This window comes from Choloepus didactylus, chromosome 2 (assembly GCF_015220235.1).
Source record: "Choloepus didactylus isolate mChoDid1 chromosome 2, mChoDid1.pri, whole genome shotgun sequence".
Lineage (NCBI taxonomy): Eukaryota > Metazoa > Chordata > Mammalia > Pilosa > Megalonychidae > Choloepus > Choloepus didactylus.
In genome coordinates, this window is record NC_051308.1 from 123,980,695 (window position 1) to 123,993,846 (window position 13,152).

General features: G+C 46.5%; 1 protein-coding gene across 2 annotated transcripts in view; it reads right to left on the bottom strand.

The window, feature by feature from the left end:
• Positions 1 to 13,152, bottom strand: part of VANGL1 (VANGL planar cell polarity protein 1) — a 47,638-nt gene that overhangs the window by 11,849 nt on the left and 22,637 nt on the right. The window lies entirely within an intron of this gene.

Here is a 13,152-nt window from a genome sequence, read left to right on the forward strand (position 1 = left end):
TGGCTCTAGGCTAGCTCTGAAGTCCTCAAACAATGGATCCCCAGCTATCAGTGTGGCCCAATCTCCTCCTTACTCCTCTCTGGTATATTCTGAAGGGGCACATGTGCCACTTCGTCTCCTACTTCACCCTGAGATCTGCCATCACTCTCTCCCTGATAATACACACACACGTACTCTCTTGCATGCCACACCTCCACCATGACCATACGAGCCCTGTGGGTTGCTTTTCTGGAGTCTCTGGCCTTTGGTCTCAGTTTAAATACACAGACACATTGGGGTTCAAGCAATTTCACCCCACACTCATATACCAACAGGGAAACCTGGGATTCCAACAGGGAGACTGGATTCTAATGGAAAATTATTTCCCTTACAAAATTTAAAAATAAAAGGGCAATTTTCAGAGGTTATATTCAGGTCTGTCTTCAAAGCACAACCGGCTTGTGGTTGTTGGGTTCTGCATGTCTGTCCAGCCAGGCCGCAAGGAGGAGCCAGGGGATCTAAGACAGGGCCTGTGAAGCAGACTGGCAAATGGCTGGATCCACGCCTGGCAGCTGTAATTCTCAACCTCTCTACCCTCACAACCAGAGATGAGCATGCACACTGCACTGCCTGAAGAGGCAGCTTCTGCTCTCGTTCGGCTCTGGCAGGGCTTCCCCTTTGCAGTTGCCCAGCCCACAGTCCCCCCACCCTGCAACAGGGGCCTCAGGCAAGTCTAAGCCCAACTCATAGCATGGCTCAGCCCAAAGCCCTGGTGTCCTCTGGCAAGTGCTCAGGGAAAAGGTGGGTCACATTGGCTGAAACCGTGGATGTGACAGGTGAGGGTCTCACAGTCCTCCCAAAGCCCGAGAATCTTTGCTCAGAAGAGCCAAACAGGGAAAACCTGGATGTACTTCTTTTCCTCCAGCACGGTCATCTCAACAGAGGCATCGGAAGGACTCAGGAATAGCAATGGACCTGGCCAGCCTCCCAGGCTGACGAGCTAACAGCGGAGCTGGAGGGCTCTCAGGGTGAAGTTTATAAATGCCTCTAAGAGCCGTTCACACGATTGCCTACAGAAAATGGTATAGTTAACACTCGACATATCCAGCAGAATCATGGAATGAGAGGTTCTGCATAAGGGAACATAACACATAAGTGAAATGTCTAATTAAAAAAAATGGTTGTGATATTTTGGATTAAAATCCAACATACCTTTCTTCGCCTTTTTAAAGTGAATGAACAAAATGGGATTCAACTCTTGGTTGATGATGCGGGATGATTATTACACACCTTAATTACTGAGCTCTGCTGTGTTTATAACAAAGACATCTGACCCACTTAGGAGGCAGAAGACTATGTTCCCGTGCTCAGTGCCCCAGGGTGCAGTGCAGAATGAAATATTCAAGTCTGTTTTTAATTTTTTCACTATATTCTCCCTTATTATTGGTTATCAAAGTCATTCCTAATTGCTGTCAACCTACCTACCTCTGGCAATCTTCTTCCTGTTCTCATACATCCTCAATTTGGGTAAAAACAGAGAACATGGGCTTCATGAGTGATGAGAGAACATCACTGCTCTGCCTAAGTGATTCCAGCTTTAGCATAGGGGTCTGATGTCTTTTTCAATCCACAGTCTGAGGTCTTTTTCATTTCTTTTCTGGCTCCTGATTCAAACTCTGGATTAGTTGAGTCTATTGGATAAACTGACTTAGGATAAAATAATATACTACTAACATATGCCTTGAATTCTCAGTAGAAGAAAGAACAATTTGGCACCTACTGGGGTGACATCCTGTGCAGGGCACTCTGACACTGGCCTCATTCATAGCCCCCCAGTACATGGATGCAGGGAGTCCCCTTTCCCTCGGCTCATGTCAGGGTTCAGTAATCATCTTGCCTCTATTCCTTTGCATCCCAATGAGGTGCAAACCAGAACTTAACTTCATTTTTAGAAAGCCTGTTCCAACTCTTCAGTCCCCACTGATTTCTCCCTAAAGCCAGAGCACCAACAGCCACCACACTTGACTTCATGATGTTTTCTTCCTGGGATGTCAAGTGTGCTAGTCTTGACTTCACCAAGCTCGTCAGTGTCAAGTTCCTCTCATGCAAGTGACACCTCTCCTTTGATTCCCCCACAGGTGCATACACTTGCTGGCTTCACGTGTTCACTCTAGAAACCTTAGAATTCCCATTGGTGAAGGATCAGTCCTGAGTATATATTTCATAAAACCATGGAATTTCAGAGGCAAAAAGGGCCTCAAGACAAACAAAAGCAAACCCTTCAACTGGTCGCAACTCTCTATACCAGAGGATCTCTGGGGAAGGAGGCAGGCAAGAAAAACCAAGTTAATGACAAACTTGCCACTTCTTTTACCACACTCATTATCAAAGACAAAGGGCAGTAACCTCACCGAACTGTCCTTATGCAGAAACCCTGAGGTGTAGACTGCGGACATGGCCTGCTGAAAACACATGGCAAGGAACACTCTCCCAAGATAGAGAAACCCTGAACTCAATTAATACTGCATTCCAATACACCCTCCCAAGCATAGCTGTAATAGAAATCTCCTTGAGACCGCCCTTAAAAAAACAAATACAGGTATCCCAGACAGACATATAACAAGACAACATGGATAATGGATATTCAGGATGAAAAGAAGCTGATGTCACAGACAGGAAATCAACACCTAAACTCTGCATGTGCCCAGGCCAATCAAAGCTTGAACTCATGAAGGATTGGACAGCAAATGACTGAGGGAATTCAACAGCCTCATTATAATATGAAACTCACTGTTGACCATGCTGTCTTATTGACCTATTTTATTTTCAGGACAAAGAGGGTGAATATGAAATGCTGTGGTCTTTGGTGTCCAATCGGCCACAAAACCAGTTCCACTGTCACTGACAAGTGTTATATCGCTGCCATGGCAACAGAGAAGAGGGGACCACCCTTGTGCTACATAGTGTAAAAAAAATGGAGAGAAGCACCTTCAAACAGAGTTCAAATTTTTGTTCACAGAAATTTGAAAGATATTTTTGGAAGATAAATTCTGAAAAGAAAATTTAATGCCCTACATATTCATACCTATATATCTATGTTCTACGCATTCCTGAGTCTATTTACAAAGACTGTGGGAAGATGTATGCACACTACAAATTGGTCCAGTCTTTGGCCCCAGCCCATACAACTCCTGGCTCTGTCATTTTTTCTGTGACCCTGAACAAATTACACATTTCTCCACCCCTTGGGTTCTTCATCTGTAGGATGGGAGTAACAATACAGAAAACCCTGCTATAACAAGGTAAGTGGGCTCAAAAATACTCAGTTGTATAATACGTACCATTGAAAAGTTAATGAGAAGATTAGGGCTTGCCCCTTAGGTAGCTGTCAGAAGTTCTAGTGACAGACTATAAGATCCAAACATATCCAAGTTCTGCTGCAGCTGTCTCACTGGCTTAATTATCAATGGGGGTGATTCTGAGTCCTGTGACATTGAGATTTCAAGGTTAGTTGGCCATTTAGGCCAGGAAAAATACTGGAGACTTGGAAAACCCTTCCTCTACTTTTCTGCTTCATAAGGGGTTGTGTACTTGGTTCACTGCCTGATTTAGGTTTATTTTAAAGATTAAGTGAGATAATATATTTTAAAGTGTCTGGTCCAAAGTTAATGGTAGATAAATGGTACCTACTGTGAAGCTGTAAGTGCACATATGTTGGGAAGGCAGCTCCCTCACATGCCAGTCTGTCCCCTATGTACACCTCCACTAATCTCCCTACCAAGGGCCCACACACAAAGGTATCACCACAGGAAATGAGCCAAGATGGGACCCTCTCTGCAAAGTTTTCCTTAGGGACTTGGACTATAATGTTATACTGCTCTTTATGAAGTATTTACGGTCAACTATCAGGCTCCTGAAAATCAAAACTAGCTGTAGGGACGCATCTGTGCTTCACAAAGTAAAAAGCATTGGCCTTCGAGTCAGAAGGTCAGGATTCCATATCTGATCCAGCTACTTACAAGCGGTGTGACCCTGTACAAGTCATTTCCCTTGTCTTGGCCTGTGATAGAGAGAGAACACCAACTACTGCATGTACTTATTGAGAGGTGCAAATGAAATGATGTCAGCGAAAGCATTTATAAACTGAGGCACTTACAAATATAAAATTATCATATTACCAATATGGAGCATTGATAGTGGGGAACAGAATTTGTTGCTTGCTATAATATTTAGTCCCTGAGCATAAAAGTATGTCCCAATTTCCACTTACACTGAATCACAAAATTTCAGAAATGGAGGGAATATGAGTGGTCACACAAGCATAGACTCAAAAATTGAAAAATTAGAGTCCAACTATTCCAAACCCCCAATCCATACAGTGATACGTTTTTTTAACATCCCACACATCCAGCCTCTGCTTGAAAAGAAAGTTCATCCCATTAGTCCACTAACTAGCTCTTTCTGGACTCAAAATGTCCCTCTTTCTCGAGAAAGCCAGTTAAATAAATACTTGAAGAAAACAATCGTAGCTGTAAACTTCCTCCCTTTCAATTCCCTTATTTTGCAGGTAAGAGCACTGAGGCCCAGAGAGGCAGGGGATCTGCCTGAGGTCACAACTGTCAGAGAGCAGACTTGCTAGGCCCTCGGCCCAGGGCTCCTTCTGCCACACCATGTGAGTGCATGTGTGCATGTGTGCACACAAACACACACGCACAGAGTTCTCTACTTCCTAGTCACTCACTTTCCCCTGATTTGCCTGTGGTTTCTGCAATCAAACTAGCGCATGCTATTAAAATTCAGTCCCATGCCCTCACACTTAATAGTCTTTAACTTCTCCCAGAGACGAGAGAAAGAAGCCTTTTTCAAGTTTTAGCTATAGTTTTCAAATATTAATTTAATCCCTTTCTCTCTATCAAGAAACATGGCTTTCTTCATGGGCAAAATATACAAAAATAAATTTTACATGCTAATGTCCCACCTATAAGCCAGTGGTCATGATTCTGATTACCTAGTCATGGTAAAATCTGCAAAGATGTCATTTTAGGGTATGTACTCATTATTCTGTGATCCAACTAGGGATACTGACATTCGTAAAAAGTCCTAGTAACCGGCCACCCCAACTCCACCCACAGGCAATTATGAATTATGAGCACCTGCTAAGTCCTAAGTGCTGGGCTATGAATGTGACCAAGACCTTCAGGGAGCTACACGTCAATCTGTGGTGACAGCTGCCCAAATAATGACCTCCAGTCTGGAGCTGCGGTAGAGCACGTGACGGAACACGTCCCGAGGGTGGAGTGTGTGTGGCAGAGTTTCAGCTACGGATCCATAAAGGAGTTTCTGAGTTAAGTCCTTAAAAGGTGAATGATGGTTGCACTGGGACAACCGGCTGTAAAGGTAATGATTCCAGGCAGAGGAAGCAGCGTGAGCAGAAACAGTCTGATGTTAAAAGAACCCTCCTAAACTTCTAGGGTAAGAGCGTGGGGTTACAGATTTGAGAAACCCATTCTCCGGGAAGGAACGGAGGTAAGTAAGGGCAAAGCTGGGCTAAAGGCAACAGAAACTGGTGCTCCAGGTTAATGGTAAAGATGAGTGAGGGTGAGGAAAGAGAGAAGGCAAGCAAGTGGGAGGAGGGAGAGGATGGGTTCAGGGCTTGGTGGGTGTGAGAAGGATGAGAGGGTGAGCAGGCAGGGAAGACCCAAAGGATGCTGATAAAAAGTCTCCTGGATACAAAGGTCACCCCTCTCCCAACCTTCGCCAACCCCCTATACCGTGTGCTTGCACAGGTGGCTATGTGCTAGGGGGCTGGGTCTTGGAGAAAACTCTAAAATGCAGGACCCAAAATGAAAGTCAGCTTTTTGTGAGAACGCCCAACCAGTGAGAGACTGGTGCCGACCCAAGTTTAACCTGACTGCAAGCTCTCCCAAGAGGGCTCAAAGAGCTCAATCTACCTGGATGTATGGGCGTCACCATTCCCTGGACTTGAAGATAAACTGACTTCCGTCTGATTACAGAATTAGCCATTTGCAGCAATACTCATGTGAGCAGAGAAGCAAATATAATTATCCCCTGGATGCCAACAACCAGGTACATAAGTGTTTCTATCTTCTGATCAGCTTGCCTTTTAATTAAAATGTTTGTCCTACAGCTGCAATTGGGAAGTCAGCTGACACAAGTCCCACCCAGGTGATGATCACCTTGAGGAGGAGGAGGAGGGACAAACATTGGAATTAGCTGGTATTTACTGACAGGTTTGGGTTAAACTGCAAAAGATCTACAGAAAAACACTGGATTTTCTGGGACTTTCTCACTGTAGAGCAGGAGGGACACAAGTTGCTGCTCGAGATGTAAGGCAGACTGACCATCATCAGAGAGGAGAAACACCTCAGCGTCCGTCCCGCTCAACCAGGATGGGATGGTGGTGAGGGCTGCAGGAAGGCCCTTCTCTGGTGCTGCTGGTCTCTCCACACAAGTCCGGCTGTGTACGGGAATGCATGTGCCGTTGAGCCTGGCCTGGGTGGGAGGCTGGCTTCTTACGTACTTGGAGGCTTCCGCGACCAAGTTCCTTTAATCAATTTTCACAAGCTGGAAAGTGTCCCTATGAATATCAGGCTGCGGACAGCTCTGCAGGGTATCCCCACTGAAAGATGAGCAAACGGAGACTGGAACCCCAGTACACCTAATTCCAAAGTGTGAAGGAGGAAGGATCAACAGGACTTGGTCATCATGGAATGGCCTCCAAAGTGCAGTCTAGGGAAAAACCTGTGTCTCATAGCTCTTCTCCACGCCTAAGTCTCTGATAATAAAGAACACTCTGGAAAAAACCCTAAAACCACACGCTGGGTGTGCCCAGAGGAGACCACTCTACCAACACTGGGAGGAGTCGTGCGACTGGAAGAGGCTAGCTGCTACTTGCAATGACCTGGTCCTTTCGGCCTCAGGTACTAAACAAAAACTGTCAGATGTGTACCTCCCTCTCTCAGGCGTAACACCGTGATCCACCAGGACGGCTCGGCAGGTGCTGTCTGTCCTAACAGGCAACACTGACATGGCAGGCTCTTTCCGAGCAGATGATCCACTGGGAGCCGGCAGACCTCTCTCCCCACTGGGGTACCCACAAGAGATGCTTCTCCTCAGAGTCCACAGGTCTGTCTGTGGCCAGCCTGTCTGGAGAATGCACAACCCTGCTTCCAGGCCACAGCCCAGACCTCCACCATGCTGCCAACTCCTTGCACGGTCCAAACAGGGCTGCACCTCCCCAGTCCGGATGGGAACTTAGCTTGCTCAAAGTTTTAAATTACTAAGTAGACTCCCACGAAGATAAATATCACAGACAAGTATCAAAGACAACCACCTGCTCTTGATGTTGAATGATGTGGATTCTCTAAGAAGTCTATTTATAGGGACTAAGGGCATCTTCTAGACTACCCAGAATGCTCAACTGACGTCTCTTATCCTGCCTCATATCCCTCAACATCGGTACTTCCGCCCTTGGGAAAACCTACAAGAGCACACAACCAGGGGTCTGTAGTCTGAGGGCAACCTTCTTGGCCGGCCAGTCTGACCGGATCTCTGCTTAGGGACACAGAGTCAGGCCAGATGCAGAGCAGAGATGGATCAAGGGACACGGAAAGGGGCCACTGTCCATGTGCTTCCTCAGGCAAGTGTGAGCACCTTACCATGTTCTACACCAAATCACATCCACGGAGTTGGGGGTGTGTGCGGGGAACCCTGGGCCCAGCCCACAGCGTGAGTCCTTTGGGGATAGGAACAGCACACCGCTGGGGTGCACAGTCCACCTCCCGGAGCCTGCCTGCCCCTGGGCAGGGCGACCTAAACCACTTTCTTCTAACTGGCTGCTCCCCTTCACCACCCACGCTCTGAGAGCAGCGACTCCTCTCAGCCTCAGGGAGAGGCCTGTGGGCAGGGGCTGTGCGCAGGCAACCTTCCCAGCCACCGCTGCTGCCAGCAGGCAGCTGTACAAATACAACGGCTCAGTGTCCAGCACCTTACACTCTCATTAAAGCCACTTTTAACAAGCACCACAGGACCAAACCACAAACGGCCGCTCCGTGCCTGCTTTAGAAAGTCTCCCACAGCAAAGCAGAGTCTGAGCACAAATCTTAATACTCTGAGTACTTTTTAGCTCTTACGGGTTTTTTATCCTTTGCTTTTGAAGGGAGTAGGGGGAGGGGGAGTGGTTCATTAAATATCTTTACTGAAAAGCAGTTATACAAGTAAAAATGTACATTTCTAAAAATGAGATATTAAAATCATGATAGCAAATAACTTGAACCAAAACATGAACCAAAAGTGGTCCCTGGCCCCGGACCCTCCCAAGGCCATGGGTGATGGTCTTGACCATAGCAGGGAGGGGCCCACAGCCCGATGTGGCTGCTGAGTCTGACCAGCAGTGTCATCTCACGGGCTTGGTCATTACTGGATCCAGAATGACAGATGCAAAATTTCAAGGCGAGTGGGGGGTATCCTAGAATCACTGGGATAACTTTAACTTGCCCAAGAGATGCTCTCTTTCTCGTTTCTAACTAGAAAACCTTTCTCATTTCTAACTAGAAAACCAGACTGCGACAGAGAGAAGCAAATCCCTCCATTCAAGATGGGAGGATGCATGCATGAACCGAAGGAGGGACAGTATGAGCTTTGTTTCATCAGGCTCGAGCTGGGCTTATTGACCCCCTGGTTTCCTGGGGCCTTGGGACCAAAATTACAGCATGCATAGTGCTTCTTTTCAACACAATGCGACAATCATGCACTCATAAACTTCCACTGTTTGAAAAGCATTCCAAGAATCACTTCGTCAAAAGCACAGGGAGTCTGTGATCAGTAACCAGACCTCTGATAAAAAGGTCCATGGCCAGCGCCAATTTGTAAGATATTCTTAGTCTCAACGAATAAAGTATGTTTAAAAACCAACCAACTAGTTAAAACCAAATAGTTAAAATCTGCTGGATGAATTTGAAACAATGGAGCTTTAGCAATATGAACGTCTTATGGAACAGGACATTGTTCATAGACAAATTTCCCAGAGGGCTGACAGTTTTACCTGCTTTTGTCCTGTTCTGTCTTTCTCCTTGCTGACAACTATCAGCTATCACTTTTCACTGATGCTCATGTGCCTCCTTACAGCAGTCCCACCACCTCCTTTCCCCCACCCCTTTCTGGACTTTTTTGAGGTATGGAAGTAATTAAACCTGTTAGAACTTTAGGCAAAGTAAAAAGAAAGAGACCCTGAGAATGAGAGCCCAAGGAGGATACAGCAGTCTGTTACATGATGATGTCCCAAATGGACAGTATTCCCATCCTGGGCCATTCCCTCTCCTTAAATCCTTAAAAAAGGGTTGGAGGTATTTTTGTGTTCTTAGGAGCCCCTGAGTCATCATGTGAGAGGTCTAATTGACCTAATAAAGGAGCCAGGAGGAGAGGCTGTATGCGGGGAGGGAGAGAACCCCAGGACACACAAGAAGAGAAAGCTGCCCAGCCCCTGGATGACTTAATAGGTGAGTACAACCACACAGAGACCACAGGCAGGGCCAGCAAAGGAAACTCCCAGCTGAGCCCAGCCCAGATGACAGTACTGGGAGGAATAATAAAATGATGGCTGTTTAAAGCCACTAATTTTAGAGTGGTTATTATACAGCAGTAGGTAACAGAGGCCTGCTGTAAGACACAGGACCTATATAAAGTTAAAAAGGCTGGAGGACTAAGGTCATTGAGCAAAAGATCAAACCCACTCCCGTGGTTATAAGTAATAGGCTTTGTTTGCTGACTGACTGGATAAAAGAACCTACAGAGCTAAGGAATGGTCCCTTCTTTCTAGCACTGAAGCTGAGAGATTAGGTAAAATACAGTAACATATGCAACATTAGCTAGTACCCAGCCTGGCACATGGATGGCAAACACTCAAAAAACACTTACATGTTTGTTCATGAATTCTTGCAGAACACATCAATTCAGAGGCAGTAAGTATGGTGAAATGGTTAAGATCATTCTAGAATCAAATCGTGGCTCCCACTCCACAAACCACGAGGCCTTAGACAACTTATTTAACTTTGCTGTGTCTCATCTTCATCTGAAAATGGGTATACTAGTATCTAATCCACAAGGATGGTTGTGAAGGTTAAATGAGTTACATGTCAAAAGCTGAGAAGATACCCGGGACACAGGGTGGTGTCATTCTCAGTTTTTACGGTTTTCATTGTTATTCTTGTTCTACATCCCGAATTCTGTTTTCCATGCTCCAATAGTCACAGTACTCCCCTTTAAAGATTTAAGAACTGAGAAATTATTAATTAGGATAATTAAATGCTACTTTTTTAGTCTCTTCTCTCTGTTTTTTTTTGGGTTTTTTGAGCACTGGATAGAGTCAGATTTCTAATATTGGTGCAAATCACTAGTCCTACATGGAATCCTGGAAAAGTCAGCAACTCAATATGAGAAGGGGGCCAAGAAAAGCGACAAGTGAGGGTGTGTGGAGAATTACACACCAGACGCCATCGGAAGCACAGTGGGGCAAGGGGAGTAACATACAGGAAGGTGCCGGGTCCTTGTGACCTTGAGCAGGTCCCATAAGCTACAGTTTGGGACTCTCAACTGTAAATGGGGACACCATGACACCATCTGCCCCGTTCTTCACAGGTGCTTGCCAGGTGCCAGGCAAGGGGGAGCATATGAGATGGAACACATGAAAAGCCTTTTGTAATCCCTAAGGCACTGTGCAAAGGTTAGGAAATATCAATCTATTTATGGTATCTCATTTTCCACAACGGCCTTTATATTTTTGAAAGTTTTCAAATAAACCCCAAACTCCAGGTCCCAGAAAGTACCCATTATTAGAGCTAACGAGAAGCATATTTTCAAGGAACTTAAAAGCAGGCATCCTTCTGACAACTCTCAAAAATAGCTTGTAAGTTCAATAAACTCATCTTTGAAGACAGAAAAAAAAAAAAAGAACTCAGCACCTCAGCACAATAGGTCACTGCTATAGGGAAGGCTTCTCCTGAAGGGCAGTAGGGAAGGGCTTGTGATTCTGGCTGGGTCTGACAGAGACCTGCTATTCGGATCCCTGGGACTCTGTCTAGTCCTATTCCCCCATCCCTCCTGTCTGTTTCTACAGTGTACAAAAGGCGCTTAAAAGTTATATTTCTTGCCCAGCAACTCTTCCAGTCACTGCCAGGTTTGGATCAAAATTAGCCCAAGGAGCTGCGGGTGACCAAGCACATACAATGCCGGGAGGGACAGGTGCCAAGGCTGCTCCAGCTTTCACAGACGAGCTGCCACACGGGAACCCAGGCCTTTCTGAGGTCTCTACTTGTGAGTGAAGATGTTTCCCCTTCCCCAGCCATTCTTTTGCCACATAACCCAGGGTTTCGATATGGAGGACAAAGGGGGCCTTATTACAGGGCAGGGGAGGAAGAAAACAGACAGCCCCAAAGAGGAGCTGAATTAAGATACGGGGACCACCTCAAAATGCTCTCTCCTCTTAGGGCTGCTGCCCACTTGCCACTCTCTGGGTCTCCCTGGGGGAGCTGGAAGTACTAGCTAGACTTGGCAGTTGCCAGTCATGGTGAGGACAGACTAAGAATTCTGCAACAAGCCTGCAAGGAATGCAGCACAATCAGTCCTGCTTCTCCCACTCAGTTCTAACCCTAACCAGCAGAGTGATGTGAGATCCCAGGGTTGCTGCCAAGTTTTCTGAACATACCACAGGCATACTTTCCTGGGGCTGCTTTGTTTGTTCCCCCTTGCACCCCACCCCCCATCTTGTGTGCAGAGCAACCGGTCTTGAGGGAGGAGCAGAGTTCTCATCCCACCAAAGTGGGGGCCCTTGGAAGGGAAGTCGGACCTGCCATCCCTAGACTACCAGATGAGAAGACTACCCTTCCCTCTCCCACCTCCACAGCCTCCATTCACACTGGCTAAGGCTGAAGCTCAAAACGTGCGCGCACACACACACACACACCAAAGCAGACCTCCAGACTGGCCAGCGTCCTGGCTACTCACATTTACAGAGTCCTGAGTATCACTTATCTCTGCTATGACCAGAGCTGGATTTTCCTCCACTGCCCTCAACTTCAGCAACTTCTGTCCTAGGGGAGATTATTTCCCACTGCACTTTATCACTGCCACTGCCTAAAATCTACTCCCGTGTTCCCATATGTTGTTCCCAGGCCGACCTCAGCAATTATCCCATTTGTCTATGCTGTGCTGCTCTTCTTTCCTACTGACTGCAAGCTCAGACACAGAACTTTAGGGGCAGCCATCCCTCTGTCCCTACAACCCAGGCCCCGAGCTCTGCACATGGTGCATGTTTAATCCAAGTCTGCTTGGTCGTTTTCCAACGTAAAACGTGGTTGGAAAGAAAACTGTCTGAGATTGCTAAATGTCAGTGACTCACTTGCCTTCAGAGCGCTGCAGACATCTGTAAAAGACTTGAAACACCAGATTTTGCAGCAAAGAGCATGCTAGTCAGAAACTTATCCCCTGTGTGGATCTGTCAGGGTGGCCACTCCCTTGAACAATAAAGTATCCAGTTCTCAAGTGGTACAAGCTCAGCCAGAGGAATGCAAGATGGCCTGTGCTGGTTTGGCAGTGTGACTTCAGTTTCCAAACTGGGGGTTGGGCCACCTCCCTGGGTCCCAGCCAAAAACATGACACAGCCGATTGTTCTGATACCCACCAAGGTGCCCTGGCTGATCTTGGCTGCTTTGCCAGCTACAATATCACAGCAGTGATAGCTACAATTTGCTAAGCACTCACTGTGTGCCAAGCACGTTACACTAACAGGACATATTGTCTAAGGAGGCAGAACAGCCTAGAGAGAAGGGCAAAGGCCTAGAAGTCAGACATGCCAGCTTATTCCTTCACCCGTGACCACCTGGGTGAAGTGCCAACTCTGTGCCATGCTAGGCACGGAGGATGCAATGAGGAGTAAGACACAGCCCCTATCCCCAGGCAGCTCACAGTGTGTGGAGGAAAACAGGTGAAAAAATGGGCCAACAGATACAAAGTGAAAGATGCTATAATGGGAGCACTTAACTCAGCCATAGCTTCTCGACATCTAAGTGAATCCTAAATGAGGCTAGCCATTTTACTGTGTATGTATTACTTAAAACCCCCAAGGCTCCGTTTCCTCATCTGTAACATGGGGATTAA